Here is a 21,670-nt window from a genome sequence, read left to right as displayed (position 1 = left end):
GTGTTTTTGCAGCATTGAGCAATGTAGCTAAATCAAAGACATATCTGTTGATTTCTTCAACGCAATGGCAAATCAGAAACATTTCAGTTTTCAGAATTCACTTGCTGCTGAAAGAGCTGGAATAATTCACAACACTCAATAATCACATCACTATCTATTTATTAAGTGTGGGTGCAATGTGAATAATAAATTTATTGTGTAGTTTATAAAACAAAATTATAACATAAAAATAAAATATCACAATAAACTATTATAATTAAAAAAAATTACAGATAATAAAGGCAGCGCGCTTTGTGTGTTTTCTAGGCTATAATCCATTCAGAATTTGAATGAAACTTTCATTTTTTGGACACATACATGCTGGATTCATTCTCGAAATATCAGTGATAAGCAATGGACGGGACAAAAAAGTGATTTATTCTGGAAAAACACCCCTGAACATACTACAAAAAATAAAGATCATCAACGAAATAAAACAATACTTAAACTTACAAAAACCAACATAAAAACCAGAAATCGTAACATCAAAAAACAGTAATTTAATATAAAGCCAATAAAAAAATTAAGAAAGTTCAGAAATAAATTATATGCTATTTATGATAGAATAGTCCTACAACTTATTGCTTATTTTTTCTTCACGTGTCTCACCACAATGATTCAAAACAGACACATTTCAAGTGACACAGGAAAAAGACACGGTAAACGTAAATAAACATTAGAAAAGCAGCACACACATTTCTGGTTAAAAATGAAAGCCCATCAACTGACACTTAAAATGGGAAGCATCGCCATTCAAATCAGCAGCAAAAGTCAAAGCTCCACAGTTAAGTAAATGCAGGCAACCTCTTTAAATTGTTCTTCACACACAATTAATTACAAAATTCATTCAAATATTTTTTCACACACATTTCAAAAACAGGCTACATCCGAAAAATATACCACCCCAGCCAATTGGGGGTTTGGTGCCTTGTTCAAGGGCACCTCAGTTGTGAGTAACAAGCATGGAAAAGAGCGCTGTACATTAAAGAAGCGCTGGCTCTCTCCTCTCTCCGCCCACCTACATTTCCTGCCTTGCACGGTGAGACTCAGAACCCAAGTCTTATCGATCCAACCATTAGGGACGAAAACTGTCCTGCAGTAAACTTTAATGGAGTTTGACTGTTGTGGACCCCAACGCGATTTTAGAGTGGCGCTTGGTGGTATTGGTGGCCCAGCCTACAGGCACACCTGTGCAAATAATCATGCTGTCGAATATCAGCATCGTGAATATGCCACGAGTCCGTGTGAGGTGGATGGAATTATCTCGGCCAAAGGAGAATAGGAAGTGCTTACTACTAAACACAGATTTAGACAAATTTTCGGTGAACAATATTTGAGAGAAATAGGCCTTTTTGTGTACAAGAACAAAGTCTGTAGATCTTTGAATCACGTCATGAAAAAATGGGGAGCCGGGGGGGAGGAAAAAAAAACAAAAGTGTGCATTTATAATTTGTTGTTCGGACCCAGTGAATATTACAGTGGGTACGGAAAGTATTCCAGAGGGCCCCCTCTTTTATAAATTTTTTGCACTCTTTGTTTACGCCATTGCATGCCATTTTTGCTGTGTAAAACATTTTAAGTTCATTTTTTCTATATGCTACACAACAGACCATTATTGAGGTTTTTTTGTTTGTTTTTTTTATTTTTTGCCGACCCCATAAAAGGACAGAAAACACAGAGTTGTTGACATTTTTTCACATTTATAAAAAAAGAAAAAAAAGAAAAAATGAAAAAATCAACATTGTCCGAAAAGTATTCAGACCCTTTGCTGTGCACCACTCATATATTGAACTCAGGTGTCGTGGTCCCCCATTTCTTGCTGGGGGAGGGTGGGGATGGGGCTGAGAGGGTTCTACACCTTCAGTTGAGTCCAGCGTGTTTGGTTTAAGTCTTGTTAATTGTGAATGATTTCTGGTTTGCACTGTAACAAAAACCCACCAATTCAGTATCTCACAGCAAATTAGAGAGAGAGTTGACATGCCAATCAAGCCCAATCAACTCAAAACCCTGCAAAGTTTTACTGAGCCTTCAAAAGGGTCTCTCAGTTTGGTTCACTAGGCATACACAAGCATTGGGAAGGACTGCTGATCTGACAGTGTCCAAAAGACAGTTCATGACACCCTTCACAAGGAGGGGTAAGCCACAAACATTTCATTGCAAAGAAGCTGCTGTTCACAGAGTGCTGTTATCCCAGCATATGTTAACAGAACAGAAAGTTGAGTGGAAGGAAAAACCGGAAAACGTGTGTGCTTCAGACAAACGATGCCAAGCCCACCGATTTGGAGACCGCAGCCTAGGAGGATTGTCAAGAAAAATTGATTCAAGACATTGAATTCGGGGTGGTGAACTTCACACGTATTAAGGACTGAGCGTGTGGGTGTCAAAGCATCAAGAGCCAAACCACACACAGACGTTCAAAGCAATTTGGTCTACAGTTTGCCTTTATTCCTCTTGTTAAGCCACTCCTTGAACCACAGACCACTGTTCAGAGGCATCTTACCCTGGGGCTAAGGACGAAAGAAGAAAAACTGGACTGTTGCCCAGTGGTCCAAAGTCCTCTTTTCAGATGAGAGCAAGGTATTTTTGCAATGTTCATTTTGGAAACCAAGGAGAAGCTGGTCCTGAGAGTCTGGAGGAAGGGTTGGAGAATGCTCATGAGACCAAGTTGCTTGAAGGTCCAGTGTTAAGTTTCCACAGTCTGGTGATCGATATGGGTGGGTGTAAGAGTCATCTGCTGTTGTGGGTTGGTCCATTGTGTTTTTAAAAAACCAAAGTCATGGGGGGCCCTGTTTACCAACAGAACATTATTGGCAGCAACTGATGCAATGGACGGGGGGGTAACTTCTTCTGCTGACCAGCTTTTTGAATATGCTGATTCTCTTTTCCCAGCACGGATTTGCCATCCTGCCACCACACCTGCCCAAAAGCACCAAAAGTCTTGGTTTCAACTATGACCATGGTGTTGGTGGTGCTGATCTGGCACACAAACGACTCACGCAGACCTGCTGACCCCCAGAGAGATACTATGGGTATTGTCAAGAGGAATTTTTTACATGTTTTATTGAAAAAGCAAGCGGGAGACCAAAAAAATTGCCGATGACTGCGAAGGCCACTGGTCAAAGATTTATACTGTGTGTTTTTGGCTTTCCATACCACCCTCAGCATTGCCGATTGCACAACCTATGTGTGTATTTTTTTTCACAGTTATTTCCAATGCCACGTTTTCCGTATTTTTATGTTGTTGTGCTCGGCACCTTGGCTTTTTTTATGTTAATTAATTTGGTTTATTTTGAAAATAGGAGACCCTTTTTTTTTTGGTTTAAAATTTTTGTTTTTAATAGCCTCTTACCATATGTTTTTTTGTCTGTACACGTACAGTAATGAATTGAACATACTTTTTTTTCCACCTGTAAGGCCTCAAGCAGCATATTTTCACTCTTCTAAAACGTTTTTGTATGATTATTATTTTTTTTTGTTTGTAATTTGGTCGTATGGAAAGTACAGTATTCTAATTTGTTGAGATCGTGAATTGGGGTTTTGTTAAATGATGTGAGCCAAAATCAGATCACCAATTAAACAGAAACAAAAGATTTAAAACTACTCAGTCTGGGTGCACTGAATGTATTTTAATATTACGAGTTTCACAAATTTGAGTTGAATTACTTAAATTAAATGATGAACTTTTCCTACAGACACATTCACAATTTATTGAGATGTACCTGTGTGTGGTGTGTGTGTGTGTGTGTGGTGTGTGTGTGTGTGTGTGTGTGTGTGTGTGTGATGTGTGTGTTGTTTTGGGTTCGTATAGATCACGGGTGTGAATGTGAATCAAGAAGGTTGGATTTATGCTCAGGGTAATCCAGACTTATTGTATAGGTTCAGAAGACTCTTAATCTAGACCAAGACCTAATCTTCCATCTCGATCATTTCAATAATTCATCCAACTTGATCTGGATCCAGACTTATTGTATAGGTTCAGAAGACTTGGAATGTAGACCAAGAGCTGCATAGAATAGTTTTATGGTGGCTTTTGTCATTTTAGGAGAATTAGAGTAAAAATCAATCTACACCTTCATTTTATAGATGAAACTTGTTTTTTGTTCCACAGAGGACACGAATCATACAGATTTTGAAGGATATGAAAATAAAAAGCAGAAGTAAAAGTGTTCTTTTGAAAGGCACTTTGAGGCAGATTGTTGTGGCACAAAAATTCTGGACCAACATGCTGATTTACAGTTAGATCATCGTGGAGATTGAGGTCTATGTTTCAAGTGCAAAATCACCCAGCTTTAGCAGATGATTGTTTAGTCGGGAAAGAGGCAATAAATGATTTTGCTCTTTCTATCACAACTTATACTTCTACATTCCATCTCCGTTATCACAAAACCCACAACACACAACAAAAACACAGTTCCAATCACAGCATCCTCATTCATCGCTGTTGAATGACATCACTGTCATCTAGCATACGGCAGAGATATTCACAAGTCTTTGTTGCTGGAGTCTTTGGTCTTTGGTCACGAGTCAGAGTTGCGTCTCAAGTCATTTATTGGCTTGCTAAAAAATCCCATTCAGAATCCTCATGCAATGAAATCTTCCTATTTACGAAGCTGTTTTATAGGCTATAGACAAAATATATGATCTATGAGACTGCTTATGTAAGGTGAAGAAGGGCATTAAGATGTAAGGATAATGGAACCTCCAGGCCAGTTCTTTTTTTGTGACCCTGGACCACAAAACCAGGTCTTAAAAAATCGCCTTGGGGTATAAGTATAATCTGTAGTGTGGCAAATATGCAAAAAAACATTGTTATGGGTCAAAATTATCGATTCCGTTGTCTTTTTTTATGCTCAACATCAAAGGATTAAGCTGCGAGTTATTAGCCAGTCTCTGTACAACCGATCAATTTCGTGTCCACTGAACGATATTATGTAAAAATTTCCTACTGTAAATAATATCAAAATTTAATTTTTGATTAGTAATATGCATTGCTAAAGAAACTTCATTTGGCAAATTGTAAAGGCAATTTTTCCTCAGTATTTAGATTTTTTTTTTTTGCACCCTCATAGTCCAGATTTTCAAATAGTTGTATCTTCTCTTACGCAAACATTAAGTAAACCCTAATAAAACCATACATCAATGGAACGCTTATTTATTTTTTTCAGCTTTTCAGTATTACTGTTATACGATTCTTAATTTCGCAATAAATATATAAAAATTTCGGACACTTAAAGATCCTGGAGTTTTTTTTTCCAGGGTCACATTTATGTTTTAATCAATTACCATGTTCAAAACAGTTTTTCTGTTATTGAATTCTATAATAAGAGTCTGATCTACCATGACACGCACTGTATCTAGCCTACTAAAAAAAAAACAACTAAAATAACAAAATATCGTCCAATTAATGGTATTTTCCTCCCTTCCATCTGTCTTCATGCTTGAGCAGAAAAGAAAGCAACTAACAGTTTCAAAGTTCCATCCTAGCCATCTAACAACAATTTTCAATTATATTTAGGCCTACATTTTGTTTTGTTTTGTTTTGTTAAATGTTCGTAGGCTACAGATTAATAATGCTAAATATCAGAAATGTCTTGCCACATCTGGTTTGAACCCAGCTATTCAAAGAGTCTAGGTTTATATATAAAAAATAAAATTAATAAAAAAAACTATAATCTCACCTTGTCTCTATTTTTTAATAAAATAAACCCATAATTTACACCACACACAGAAATACAAATATTGCAAAAAAAAAACAAAAAGAGACTAGCACAGAATATAAGATTTCCATGATAAAAAAACAAAATGAGGAAAACACTGTGGACAAAAGAAGGCTTAAGGCAAGATGTAGGACCCGTGTAATATCGAATCAGCTTTTCCAGCGCTGGCGAGAACTCACGGAGCTAAGGCCTTGCGACGGACGCCTAAGTTGCTATTGTTTTTCAGAATATGTGAGAAACACACCGTGTCTGTGCCACCAAGAGCTAAAAGTTCTGTCCCTAGTACAAAACTGAATGCAACAAAGGTTGCTTTGTTTCTTCTAGATAGGTGAGTAACACCGTGTCTGTGCCACAAGAGCTAAAGTCTGTCTAGTACACTGAATGCAACAAAGCAACCATTGAAAATCATTTGAAATTTGTGACAATATGTCATAAATAGAACGCAGTATCAGCAGTTTTATGTTTCCAGAATGATCTGCTGGTTCCCTGAGAAGTCATCTGACAAGACTCTACGGGGAATGCTTCCAGCATGACCAGTATCTGAATCACGTGTTAAAACGCCTGAGGACACACATGACTTGCAAGTTATGTACTTGGGGGAAGAGTATGCATGTTCTGTCCTTGAAGGGGAGGAATGTGCTAATTGCAAGAATTTTTTCATGAAGAACCTGTGTTCATGTTTGTCTCTTTTCTCGAGGGAAATGGGGCAAGCATCTGCACCCTGCTGCTCAATGTGTAATCTGTAATTACAATGTGTAATTAAAAATGTGTAATTAAAAAAAAAAAAATTTTAATCCTTTGGACAGATTGGCACAATAAATGTGTTTGTGTTTATGGAAATAAAAACAATACATATATTTCATATGGTAGCACATAAAATGCTCTAAAATGAATAAAAATAAAAAAAAAATCTCAATTTATTAAACGTAAAATATTAACGGTTATTTTTTGTCAGCCAATAACGGCGTGCCTCTTGTCTTTTTAAACTGCGGCAGATCCCGCTCTTTTTACTCTGGCTGGCCTGGTTTGGGGGGAATCAGACAAGTATATTGTTAATTAGTTGGAAAGTGGCAATGTGCACTGAGCAGTATGCCATTAGTGAAAAGTGTTAGAGAGACGCTGAAACAGGAAAACATGACCAAACAAATTGTATAGCACACCAGATCATTTTATAAACACCTAAAAGAGGATTAGAAGTGAACAATTTAAGGTGGAGCGTTTGCCTAGCTGCATCAGGTGCCTTCACAGTGGTTGTGCATGCGGGTTACACGGCGTGAATGTTGTTTCTTCTTCTCATCACTCGCATCACTGTACGGTGAGTAACACTGAGCCTTATTTTCAAGAATTTGCTGATGTTGACAGAAATTAAGAATTTTGACTGATTTCAAGTCTTCACGTCAAGCACAGGTATTTTGTTTTGGCTTAATGTGATTATTATGTGCATAATAGCATTTAAAAGGTCAAATTCACGGCCATCATGTCATGTATGTAGCATGTTCCAGTGCCAAATGAACAGGGAGGCCTGCACTCTCTACTTCAAAGCAAAGCAGCAGTGTTACCTGAGGAACACAGGAAAACAGGATAATTTAAGCTAAAGTCCAGGAGACTGCTTGTCAAAGATTGTGTCAGTCACTTGGTGAAGAAGGTTGAATTGTAAGTATATAAATTAAAGAAAAAAAAAATATATATATATATATATATATATGACCACACTGAATTTTACTCAGTGGTGTTTGCCATGTATGATTGTTTTAAAAATTGTACATGCTCTGTTTTCAGTTACCCATCAAGTGCTGAAAACCTTGTTTTTGTTCCTACTTTCACATCTTTGCAGGGTCGGATTAAAGAAAAAGGAGATGGATTTTTAAGTAATATGTAAATTATGTCAAAAACAGTCAAATGTGCTTTTTTTACTCTGAAAGAACATTTTGGTTGTTCCATTCCTTGACTGTTGTCAGTTGGTCTTTACATTTTTCATGATAAACTAACTTGCAGTTTACAACTGTACATCATCTGACTCTTTGATAGATATTAGAAATTAATTAAAAGGTATATTGTTCAGATCAATAATTTGTTTTTCAATTCTTCATATCTTTTATTAAATCAGCAGTGGAGATGAAAATCAGGCATAGGTCGTGGATATCGAAGGGGACTTCCACAGTTACCCATGCTTCTTGAATATGCCAGGTTGGTAGGTCTCATTGCAGTTCAGTCTTTACTTATTTTCTTCTGTTTCTTAAAGGGATAGTTCAACCAAAAATGAAAATTCCAGCCATTTACTCCCCTTCATGTTGTTCCAAACCTATACAAGTTTTTCTTCTGCTGAACACAAAAGAAGATATTGTAAAGAATGTTGCTAATCAGACAGTTGACGGTAGCCACTGACTGACTTTTTTTTTTTTTTTGTCTATGCAACTATGGAAGTCAGAGGCTACCACCAACTGTCTGATTACCAGGATTCTTTAAAAATATATTTTATGCTTAGCAGAAGAAAGAAACTCATACAAGTTTGGAACAACATGAGGGGGAGTAACAATAACATCATTTTCATTTTGGGGTGAAATATCCCTTTAAGGGGTGCTATTATGCTTTTTTCACCTTTTCAACTTTAGATAGTCTGTAATGTTGCTGTTTGAGCATAATTTTTTTTCCGCAAAGTTACAAAACTCAAAGTCCAATTAAAAAGGAGATATTTTATTTAACAGAAATCACTTTTCAAAAAACTAAAACAAACAAATCATTTGGATTACAAAGCATATTCTCACGGATTTGTGAAATCACAAATATCTAGGAATGGGATGAGACCTGGTTGAGCAGCACTAGAGGAGAAAGCAATGAGTGTTATCACTTTGTCGGAGACGCCGCTTAGTGTTCCCAAGGCAGACAAACTTAGAGTGGTTACAATCATCCGGCTTTATATCGCCTCAAATTGATTTGATTTTGACACAATATTTACACTGAAGCTCACAGCAGGCTTAATTATGTTAAGTCATGACATTTCCAGACCAGGCCGAAAGTGCTGACAATCACAACACACACTGGCCCAGCTAACCAATCACAACACAGACTGGCCCAGCTAACCAATCACAGCACATTTCGTATTTAAGAAGGCCGGCCTTCATTTGATACAGGAACTATTCCAGCCGTTCATGCCAGACTGGGGAGAGAGGTGTTGTAATAATGTAAAATATTAGAAAAGAACTAACAGTTTCAAAGTTCCATCCTAGCCATCTAACAACAATTTTCAATTATATTTACTACAACATTTTTTTTTGTTTTGTTTTGTTAAATGTTCATAATCCTAAATATCAGAAATGTCTTGCCACATCTGGTTTGAACAGCTAGCCAATTAGAAAAGATGATACAAAAAACAAAAACAATAAAAAAAAAAACCATAAAATAAAAATAACTATAATTTTTTTTTCTGCTGTTTTAATGAAATTTATCTATAATTTTGCTGCTCACCGTGTTTCTATTGTTGCTAAAATAACCGCTTCAGAGACGAGCGACAGAAAGATAAAGATGGCAGATAAAAAACAAAAGAGGAAAACATCTGTGGAACAAAAGAAGGCTTAAGGCAAGATGTAGGACCCGTGTAAATATCGAATCAGCTTTCCAGCGCTGGAGAGAACTCAAGGAGCAGAAGCCTGCGATCGGTACGCCAAGTTGCTTTTGTTTTCTTCTAGATAGGTGTGAGTAACACGTGTGTCTGTGGCCACAAGAGCTAAAGTCTGTCTAGTACACTGAATGCAACAAAGCAACCATTGAAAATCATTTGAAATTTGTGACAATATGTCATAAATAGAACGCAGTATCAGCAGTTTTCTGTCGGGGATTTGTCGTGTCGTGCCACATCCAGTGTAGACCACAGATACGTATATATATCTATGGTGTAAACAGCATCACTGGTTATAATGAGTTCTGTAGTCCGGTGTAGACACAGTGTAACATTGGTTTTGCCTTGTTTCACAGAACTAATCGTTGTCTGGGTTGCGTACGTAAGTGTGGGGCAGAGCTTATGAAAAATAGGGGCGAGACCCTTTGGGTAGGGGGCAATGTTTTGTTTTTGGTGATTTCAAATGTCAACCTTGGCTACCAGAAATCGCTTACCCCACCTTTAAGTCTAAAAAAACACGACTTGAGTCCAAATCACTAACTCGAGTACCCATCTCTGGCATACAGCACTTTATAGTTCCTACTGGTGGTGTGAATGCAAACAGGAAAATGGCCCTAGGGGAAAAACTTGATTAACATATGATCCTGGTTCCCTGAGAAGTCATCTGACAAGACTCTACGGGGAATGCTTCCAGCATGACCAGTATCTGAATCACGTGTTAAAACGCCTGAGGACACACATGACTTGCAAGTTATGTACTTGGGGGAAGAGTATCATTTTCATGTTTCTGTCCTTGAAGGGGAGGAATGGTGCTAATTTGCAAAAGAATTTTTTTCATGAAAGAACCTGTGTTCATGTTTGATCTCGCCTTTCTCGAGGAAATGGTGGCAATCATGCTCTGCACCCTGAGCGCTCAATGTGTGGAATCCGTTAATTACAATGGTATATTCGAAATGGTTCTGTCGTTCTGGTGTGTAATTACAAAAAAAAAAATTTTAATGTCCGTTTGGACAGATTTGGCACACAATAAATGTGTTTGGTGTTTTATGGAAATAAAAACAATACATATATTTCATATGGTGCTCGTAGCACATAACATCGCTAAATTGCAACTAAAAAAAAAAAAATCTCACACATGTAGGTAAACGTAAAATATTAACGGTTATTTTTTGTCAGCCAATAACGGCGTGCCTCTTGTCTTTTAAAAATGTGCGGCAGATCCCGCTCTTTTTACTCTGGCTGGCCTGGTTTGGGGGGAATCAGACAGTATATTGTTTAATTAGTTGGAAAGTGGCAATGTGCCTGGCAGTATGCCATTAGTGAAAAGTGTTAGAGAGACGCTGAAAACAGGAAAACATGACCAAACAAATTGTATAGCACACCAGATCATTTTATAAACACCTAAAAGAGGATTAGAAGTGAACAATTTAAGGTGGAGCGTTTGCCTAGCTGCATCAGGTGCCTTCACAGTGGTTGTGCATGCGGGTTACACGGCGTGAATGTTGTTTCTTCTCTTCGCATCACTGTACGGTATGAGTAACACTGAGCCTTATTTTCAAGAATTTGCTGATGTTGACAGAAATTAAGAATTTTGACTGATTTCAAGTCTTCACGTCAAGCACAGGTATATTAATGTGATTAATTGTGATGGTATTATGTGCATAAATAGCATTTAAAAGGTCAAATTCACGGCCAACATGTCATGTATGTAGCATGTTCCAGTGCCAAATGAACAGGAGGCCTGCACTCTCTACTTCAAAGCCAAAGCAGCAGTGTTACCTGAGGAACACAGGAAAACTGGATCAATTTAAGCTAAGTCCAGGAGACTGCTTGTCAAAGATTGTGTCAGTCACTTGGTGAATGAAGGTTTTGAATTGTAAGTATATAAATTAAAGAAAAAAAAAAAAATATATATATATATATATATATATATATATATGACCACACTGAATTTTAACTCAGTGGTGTTTGCCATGTATGATTGTTTTAAAATTGTACATGCTCTGTTTTCAGTTACCCATCAAGTGCAGAAAAAATCTTGTTTTTCTGACACTACTTTCACATCTTTGCAGGGTCGGATTAAAAGAAAAGGAGATGGATTTGTAAGTAATATGTAATTAATGTCAAAAACAGTCAAATGTGTTTTTTTACTCTGAAAGAACATTTTGGTTGTTCCATTCCTTGACTGTTGTCAGTTGGTCCCTTTACATTTTTCATGATAAACTAACTTTGCAGTTTACAACTGTACATCATCCCCCGACTCTTTGATAGATATTAGAAATTAATTAAAAGGTATTTTGTTGAGATCAATACTTTGTTCTTTAATTCTTTGCATCTTTTATTAAATCAGCAGTGGAGATGAACATCAGGCATAGGTCGTGGATATCGTAGGGGACTTCCACAATTACCTGTGCTTCTTGAATATGCCAAGTGTGGTGTAGGTCTCATTGCAGTTCATTCTTTACTTATTTTCTTCCGTTTCTTAAAGGGATAGTTCAACCAAAAATGAAAATTCCGTCATTTACTCCCCTTCATGTTGTTCCAAACCTATACAAGTTTTTCTTCTGCTGAACACAAAAGAAGATATTGTAAAGAAGTTGCTAATCAGACAGTTGACGGTAGCCACTGACTGATTTTTTTTTTTTTTTTGTCTATGCAACTATGGAAGTCAAAGGCTACCGTCAACTGTCTGATTACCAGCATTCTTTAAAAATATATTTTATGCTTAGCAGAAGAAAGAAACTCATACAAGTTTGGAACAACATGAGGGGGAGTAACAATAACATCATTTTCATTTTGGGGTGAAATATCCCTTTAAAGGGGTGCTATTATGCTTTTTCACCTTTTCAACTTTAGATAGTCTGTAATGTTGCTGTTTGAGCATAATTTTTTTTTCCGCAAAGTTACAAAACTCAAAGTCCAATTAAAAAGGAGATATTTTATTTAACAGAAATCACTTTTCAAAAACTACAACAAACAACTCTTTTGGATTACAAAGCATATTCTACGGGATTTGTGAAATCACAAATATCTAGGAATGGGATGAGACCTGGTTGAGCAGCACTAGAGGAGGCAATGAGTGTTATCACTTTGTCGGAGACGCGCTAGTGTTCCCAAGGCAGACAAACTTAGAGTGGTTACAATCATCCGGGTTTATATCGCTCTCAAATTGATTTGATTTTGACACAATATTTACACTGAAGCTCACAGCAGGCGACTATGTTAAGTCATGACATTTCCAGACCAGGCGCCGAGTGCTGTCAATCACAACACACACTGGCCCAGCTAACCAATCACAACACACACTTGCCCAGCTAACCAATCACAGCACATTTCATATTTCAGAAGCCAGGCCTTTATTTGATACGGGAATTATTCGAGTTGTTCATGACAGACTGTGGAGAGAGGTGTTGTAATAATGTAAAATATGTGGAAAAAAGTGTTTTTCGAACAACCTAGTATTACAGCCTGTTCTAGTACAACCCCAAAACAAAATCAAGACCTTGTAAAAGAGCATAATAGGACCCCTTTAAGATATTTTAAGAGACAATGCAAAAGTTCTGATATTGTTAGTAAAACTACTTTTATGTATATATATATATATATATATATATATATCTATACATATATATATATCTATATATATATATATATATATATATCTATAATATATATATATATATATATATGGAAAGATTGAGAAATTGAAAGCTGAAGCTACCATGGAAAGGAATGCCTTTGCATCTCTTATAGAGGGGATGGAAGACCAAGCAGATGGTATGTATGTGTGAACTCTTTACTTACACACATCTCTTGTGTATAATTTATTATAACAAATATTCATTAATATATGACTTGACCTGAAGAAGGACAGATGCAGGTAATTTGCACATGTTGATCTCTGACTGTTTAGGTTTTCTTTAGTGCAGATCTATGTAAATCACAATGTTTCACAAAGTTTAAAGAAAAAAAAAAACACTCTTAATTCTTAATTCTGCACTTAAATATTTATTGCATCTCTACTCTGTTTTCATTCATTTTCAGATGAAAAGTGCTACCCAATGCTGGCTGTTCTGGCATATCTTGCTCCACCGTTGCCTGGAAGTCGCTGCAGTGTTAAATAGGAAATTTATTTTCCTTCAATTTCCCTTTTTACTATGTATGTTTTACATGGACAGTTATTCTTTAAATGATGTCTTGATGCTTTCTAAACTCCTGAAATGTGTTTGTTTATTTACATTTACAGTTAATCATTTAGCAGACACTTTTATCCAAAGCGACTTACAAATGAGAACAATAGAAGCAATCAGATCAACAAGAGAACAACAACAGTAAACAAGTGCTATGACAAGTCTCAGTTAGTCTAGTACAGAACACGTAGCAAGGGTTTTTTTTTTCTTCTTCTTCTTTTTTTCCCCTTTTAATCTAAGCCTGGAGCCATATTGCATCCCTCTGCAGGAGTTTTGAGACCGCATCAAAGACCGGACCACAGCCAATCTACATCGAGAGTTTGAAGAGCACAACATAACAATACATCATTCCAACGATTGACAGAATGACCATTTCTGTGGATGAGGGCCTGACGTGCTGTGGACAAGATATTCTAGGTGTGAAACCACCACAGATTAGTTCTGTCTTCACTTTCTAAGACTGGGATATTTAAACACCACATTCTCTTCTTTTTAAAACTGACTTTCCTACTTACTGTGTTGCCTCTTTTGTGGCCCAAATTTATTCTTCATCAAATACAACTAGTGGAAGTAACAAGAAGTATTACTTCACAATTAGTACGCATTTACAATTTTACAATATTTATCACTCAATGAGTGATTGTCATTGAGAACAATTTCAAAATATGTGCCTGAATGTTTGTCTGAACTAAAATGTTTATATTTATATGTACCAAAGTATCTGACATTCTTATGAGATTAAGTTGATCTTATTTTATGAGAAATGTTATCCTCTGGTGTCTGGTCTTGTTTCTGTTAACCGTAAGTGTAATTGATGTCGGCAACACTTTTTAAAGAATACTGTGGTTAATAGATAGTGCATTACAAATGCTTTTGTATTATGAAAAAAATGACAAACCAACTATAGAGTTTTAAAATTAACTGTATTGACCAATTTAAAATGTTTATTTGTTGTCTGATTTGGAAAGTTTTATCTTGTATCTGACATTTTATTTTATAATTGATCTTATGTTATGACAAATGTTATCTGCTAGTCTTGACTGTGTATGATTTTCAATCATACAAGGTGTAGTTGATGTTGGCAACACTTTTTAATGTATACTGTATTGTAGCTAATAGCTGTAGTGCATTACAAGGCATTTGTGTCATCTAATCATCTAAATTAAATTTATGAATTTAAGATTTAGAACATTTTGTTGTGCCTCTGTGAATGCATTGTTCTCTACCCTGACAACATTTGACAAATTAAAATGCTAACATTTTTACATCCGTCTGTTTTATTTAAATTTTTCTAGAATTACAAATTGATGGTAATGCTTATTATTTTTGTCATATTAATACATTAATTAGCAGTTTCTGATCATTTTAAGTTACACATAATGTGGTTAAATGACACGTTGTGTGTTAAATTACATTACACAGCAGATGTGTGATCCATCTTAGAACACAAATTGTGTTAAATTTGACACAACATGTGTTGTCCCTGAGCACAGTCACCACGTGTTAATTCTGCACAACGTGTCATTTTTTAATACGTCTCTTTTTGCAGTGTTGAGGTGAGGTGGAGAATAGGATTTTGGGGGTCATCAGTTTGAAAAAAAGGTATGGATCTTTCTCGAGCGAGTTACTGGATCAGTACATGCTATCCCTTGCATTATCTGTCACGACACGCACACAAACAGGTAGATCCAATTGCAGTGTTTTATTGAGATAATCCAAATATCATAATCAGCCAGGCAAAGGTCACAATCCAGGTAAGCAGTCCAAAAAACAAGAAACAAACAAATCGGCAAGGAAACACGAAAAACCAGGGTGACATTAAACAAGGACTCCGTAAAAGTGACAGAACAACCGTGGTATTTATACACAGGGAAATGACAATACTAACGGGGAATTGGCTGAGTGCAATGATTAATGACCAGGGACAGCTGAGTGCAATGAGGAGACAGGGATCGTGGGGAATGTAGTACCCAAGTTGGGGTGACGATATGGGGAAGTGAGACCTCTAGTGGACACCCAGGGAACACAAACCAGACACTGTGACACTACCCCCCCTCTAAGGAGCAGCTACCAGATGCTCCTCAGAAAACCAAAACAACAAAAACCAAAACAAAAAGACCAGGAGGGAGGTGGACTAGTGGAGGCAGAACAGGGGGAGGGATGGAGGGCCAGGCCCGTGTAGGGGAACAGGAACAGGCAGCGATGGCTCCACTGGCAGCCAAGGGGGATCAATCAGTTCAGGGGACCACGAGGGACCAGGCAGTTCAGGTGGCCACGGAGGATCCGTCAGTTCCGGTTGTGCCGACGGCCAGGGAGGAACCTGCCATTTGAGCAGTCAGAGCGGGACCTGCCACTCGGGGAGCCAATGAGGAGCAAGCTGTGGCGATGGCCAGGGGGGAACCCGCCACTTGAGCGACCAGAGCGGAACCTGCCCTTCCGGAGGCCCTGCGAAGACGTGAAGGCGTTCTGGAAGGCCTGTGGAGACGTGAAGGTGCTCTGGACGGCCTGTGGAGACGTGAGGCACCTCTGCTTCGGGCACCGCCTCTGGAACGGCCTCGGTCACGGCATCGGGAACGGCCTCGGGCACGGCATCGGGCACGGCATCGGGCACCGCATCGGGAACCGCCTCGGTCACGGCCTCCGGAACAGCATCGGGCACCGCCTCGGCCTCCGGAACAGCATCGGGCATTGGGCCTCCGGAATAGCATCGGGCATTGGGGCCTCCGGAATAGCATCGGGCACCGCCTCGACCTCCGGAACAGCATCGGCATTGGGCCTCCGGAACAGCATCGGGCATTGGGCCTCCGGAACAGCATCGGGCATTGGGCCTCCGGAACAGCATCGGGCATTGGGCCTCCGGAACAGCATCGGGCATTGGGCCTCCGGAACAGCATCGGGCATTGGGCCTCCGGAATAGCATCGGGCATTGGGCCTCCGGAATCGGGCACCGCCTCGGCCTCCGGAATAGCATCGGGCACCCGCCTCGGCCTCCGGAATAGCATCGGGCACCGCCTCGGCCTCCGGAAAAGCATCGGGCACCACCTCGACCTCCGGAACAGCATCGGGCATTGGGCCTCCGGAATAGCATCGGGCATTGGGCCTCCGGAATAGCATCGGGCACCGCCTCGGCACCGGGCACCGCCTCAACCTCCGGAACAGCATCGGGCATTGGGCCTCCGGAACGGCATCGGGCACCGCCTCGGCATCGGGCACCGCCTCGGCCTCTGGAACAGCATCGGTCACCACCTCGGCATCGAGCACCGCCTCGACCTCCGGAACAACCTCGGGCCCCGGTACGGCATCGGGCACCGCCTCGACCTCCAGAACAGCATCGGGCACCACCTCGGCATCGGGCACCGCCTCGACCTCCGGAACAGCATCAGCATCGGGCTCCGGAACCGCCTCGGCCTCCGGAACGGCATCGGGCACCGACTCGGCATCGGGGGCACCGCCTCAACCTCTGGAACGGCATCGGGCATTGGGCCTCCGGAACGGCATCGGGCACCGCCTCGGCCTCCGGAACGGTATCGGGCACCGCCTCGGCATCGGGCACCGCCTCGGCCTCTGGAATAGCATCGGGCACCGCCTCGGCATCAGGCACCGCCTCGACCTCCGGAACAGCATCGGGCACCGTATCGGCCTCTGCCAGGGCTTTGAGGAACGGTAGACGCCTGTCTCCTCCTCCCTCTATGATGGCGAGTCAGTGGCACCTTGACGGGAGACTCAGGCGTTGAGTAAGCCATCTTGTTTGGCGACACCGGTGTAGATTCAGCCATCTTGTGCAGTGGTGCTGGGCTGGCGGCCATCTTGTGCTGTGGTGCTGGGCTGGCGGCCATCTTGTGCAGTGGCGCTGGGTTGGCGGCCATCTTGTGCAGTGGCGCTGGGCTGGCGGCCATCTTGTGCAGTGGCGCTGGTGTGGTCGATGTATCCCACCGAGCACGATGGTGCAGGTAATTGGTAAAACCCCAAAAGTCCAGGATCTCCAGCCCCTTCATCTCCCATTGAGGCAAAGGGTCATCCAGGCAATCGTTAAACAAGTCTTTCAGTGCTGCATCATTATAACCTAACCCGACTGCCATGGTCCAAAACAATTGCGCCAGGCCACCCACCTCACTCCCCCTTTGATGAAGGGTGGTTAAGTTCAGGAATCTCCCCCCTCCGTACCTCGTTGGGTTAAGGGAAAAACACAAGGAAAGGGTAAGATCCAATAGCAGGTAAGGTTTATTGCACAAACAACTAGACACACACAAACAGGTAGATCCAATTGCAGTGTTTTATTGGGATAATCCAAATATCATAATCAGCCAGGCAAAGGTCACAATCCAGGTAAGCAGTCCAAAAACAAGAAACATAAACATCGGCAAGGAAACACGAAAAACAGGGTGACATTAAACAAGGACTCCGTAACAATGACAGAACAACCCGGGGTATTTATACACAGGGAAATGACAATACTAACGGGGAATTGGCTGAGTGCAATGATTAATGACCAGGGACAGCTGAGTGCAATGAGGAGACAGGGATCGTGGGGAATGTAGTACCTAAGTTGGGGTGACGATATGGGGAAGTGAGACCTCTAGTGGACACCCAGGGAACACAAACCAGACACTGTGACATTATCTGATCCAGCAGACAGTGTTGGAGGAAGGGCGGGATGTGGCTGAGGAGGGTGTAGAAGCTGGTGATTCTTCCCAACTTGCATGCCCCACATATGAGGAACTTCTGGAGGTTATGGCCTGTGCCACAGGGAGACTAGATCTCACTAGAGGACATGAGAGATCGCTCACGGCAGGTTGGATGAGTAATTTCTGCCAAGACAAAAATGTCCCAACTGAAAGGGAAGTTCTTGTGACAGACCTTTTTAAATGTGATGTATCGGCCAAGTAAATAAACAGCATAAAACAGCAACAATAACAAAAGCTGGCTTGGTTGGCTGATTACCTTTTACAGAGCACATAAAAAATTTACGGAAGCAACGAGACCTGTTTTAAAGAATAAGGAAGTCTGTTGCGCATAATCCCCATACTTTAACTGTTACAACACTGCATATTTTTGAAATGATAATATTGTTCACAGACATTTTATATAGTTTCAGAGATTTACTCATGTTGTTTCATAAAAGGAAATACAAAAAAAAGTTTCTTAATATCACTGCCAGTGATTTACTTTCTGTTAGGACAATTAGATTCCAGACAACTTCCATCTGCTATAGAAAAAATAAATAAATAAATAAAATAAAATCACCACACACACACACACACACACAGAGAGAGAGAGAGAGAGAAGAGAGAGAGAGAGAGAGAGAGAGAGATCAGATGGTGCACTTAAAAGTTGTGACTTCACAATGTTTGCAATAACACAAGCACACAAAAAACACCAATAAACTAGAACAAAAGATTGGGAGCAGAAAATTGCACATAATATTTTGTCAAATTGAAATTGTCATTATGAGAAAATGAAAGAATAAAGCAGTGACCAGTGAACAAATTTGATGTGCATTGAAAAATTATTTTTTGTGTACAAAAATGTATTTGATGTAGCCTTTTATGTAGATTATTAGTTTCTTCCTGGTTTTTAATGTCCCTTTTAAACATAATGTGAGAGCTCAGTAAAATATAATTTAATAAACTAAAAGTAAACAACTATCTACTATTGGCTAATATTTTACAAATACTTCATAAATCACTGAGGAAATTGTGCTAAAAATATTTGTATCTAATTTGATTCTTACCTGAACCTGACGCCATTTCATCACCAACACCTTCAAATCAAAATTGAAAGAAAACTGCAGACAAGACCGGATTAACAACACTTTGTGCCCTGGGGATACAAAGCAAATCCAAGGGTAGGGCTGTAACAAGTTATTATTTTAATAATTGATTAATCTAACCATTATTAGAATGATTAATTGGCTATCACAGATTAACCAGAATCACAGATTATTCACTGATTAATCAGTAGACTGGTTGATTATTAAATTTTTTGCAATTGGTTAAAATATTGAGCTTATTCTAACTAATAAAACAAGAAAATCACTTTAGCTTTTGAAAATGATTTTTAAATGAGCAGATTTCTGGGGAGGGTGAGCCAAACATGAGCTTGTGGAAAAATTGAATTCCACTTAAATTGATGGAGCTGGCTTGGAGTTTTTTGTTGGCGTTGAGATGGGAGATAAATAAGGTGGAGAATAGAGATGGAGACGGCCTGGAGAATAGAACTTTCATAATTCATGTATTCATGTATAGGGGCCAGTTTAAACCTGTTTGTTGCTGCCGTGTGTCTTGAGTTCGAGCTCAGTCACATTAATTCTTTATCATCCCACCACCTCTACTCCATGTGATTCTCTGCACAGGCCCGGTGCACCCAGGATGTGATCTTCCCAGATGTCCTTCACTCCGGCGCCGGGACACCACGGACCCTGGGCACACCTGCAGCGGAGGATGCGAGCCAGGCCCCGAGGGATGACCTCTCCCCCTCCGCCACCTCCGGTCCTCGAGATCTCCACCCGGAACCGCTTCGCTCCCCTCCACAAGACGGAACACGACACTGTGATCGTCGGAGACTCCATTGTCCGACAAGTCCGTGCTACTTTAGCCAAAGGTAAAGTGCACACTCATTGTTTCCCTGGTGCTCGTGTTCTCTATGTTTCTGCACAGATACCAACGATCCTAAAGGCCGACGAGAGCCCCGGAGAGGCCTTAATCGTTAGTCGACCAGGAGAGTCTTGGTTGACCAAATTTTTATTAGTTGCTTAGTCGCAGGAAAATATAAAAAAAAACTCCAGAGGCAAAGTCGCACAGTCCGTGACTAACAGATCGTTAATGGCTGGTCAATGGTAAAACATAGCCTACATCGGGAAGGACATCCAAACGCTAGCCTATCATTCATCGATCTCAAATATGGCTTATCATCTGAAATATGTAAGTATTAGCAACTTAACATGGCCACACAATCTTATGTTAATGAAAAGAAAGGTGCGCTATTCAAGTGTCTGTGCGGAAACTGAACAGTAGTGCTTACTGCATGACAGACAGAGGTGCCGGTGTGCTCACTTAGGCTACTCTTAAAATACTGGTCAATTTTGCTCATACAGATAAGAGTAATATATCTTTCAAATCTGTAAAGACTCTACATTTGTGTGCAATCACAATAACAACAAATGGTGATTTTGTGAAATAATGAAAGCAAACATGAAGCTCTTTCTCTGTGAACTTAAGCGTGAAACACCGTGTCTATCTTTACCTTACGGACATGAAAAATAGATCTATAGAGAGTGAAATGTCAACTTTAAAAAAAAAATAAAAAATTCAAATCGAAAACAAATATGCTCAGATTATGTAATCCGAATGAAATATGCACAGGATCACAGCAGCAGGCTACTGCGGAGATGACGAGTCAGTGTCACGGAATACATCTCTTACCGATAACTGTCACAAACCAGGGTAGAGACGGGAGGTTAGAAATCACAAGGTTTATTGAACAGTCTGAATTTAGAGTGAATGGCAGGTGAGAATAATGGCAGTGGCAACTTCGAAGTATGGAGTTGGAATCCAGGAGACTGGGGAGACAACGAGATAAACCACAATGAGGAAAACAACAATTTAAACAACAAAAACAAACAAAGATTATCTTGAGCAAAAAACAGACACAGTCCAGCGTAGCAAGAGTCAGGTACTGTCCAGCGTAGTGAACGGTAAACCAGATGCCAAAGCACTGATGTGAAGGTGGCATTATGCTGAGAAGGATTAGTGAGTGCAGGTGCAGGTGATCAGTACTCCGGCGATTGGGATCGGGTGTGATTGGGAACAGGTGGTGGTGATGATGGAGGTGGCTGTGGCGGTGATGACTCCCTGACAAAAAACAAAAAAAAATATTAAAAAATAATTAAAACTCCAAACCAATCTCCACACACACATTCAAAACAAACACTTCATAACCATTAACTGTGGCAAGCTTTATTTGTGCGCATGAGCACAACGCGCATGAGAGCACAAATAGGCTATACATAGATAATAATGATTTAATTAATAATGATGGTTTATTAATAAACGTGCGATTAGTCGACTAATGCTAGACTAACTGGCTTAAAATGAATGACTACTAAGTTG

Source organism: Cyprinus carpio, chromosome B22 (assembly GCF_018340385.1).
Source record: "Cyprinus carpio isolate SPL01 chromosome B22, ASM1834038v1, whole genome shotgun sequence".
Lineage (NCBI taxonomy): Eukaryota > Metazoa > Chordata > Actinopteri > Cypriniformes > Cyprinidae > Cyprinus > Cyprinus carpio.
The sequence above is the reverse complement of the archived record's forward strand: the minus strand, read 5'-3'. Positions refer to the sequence as shown.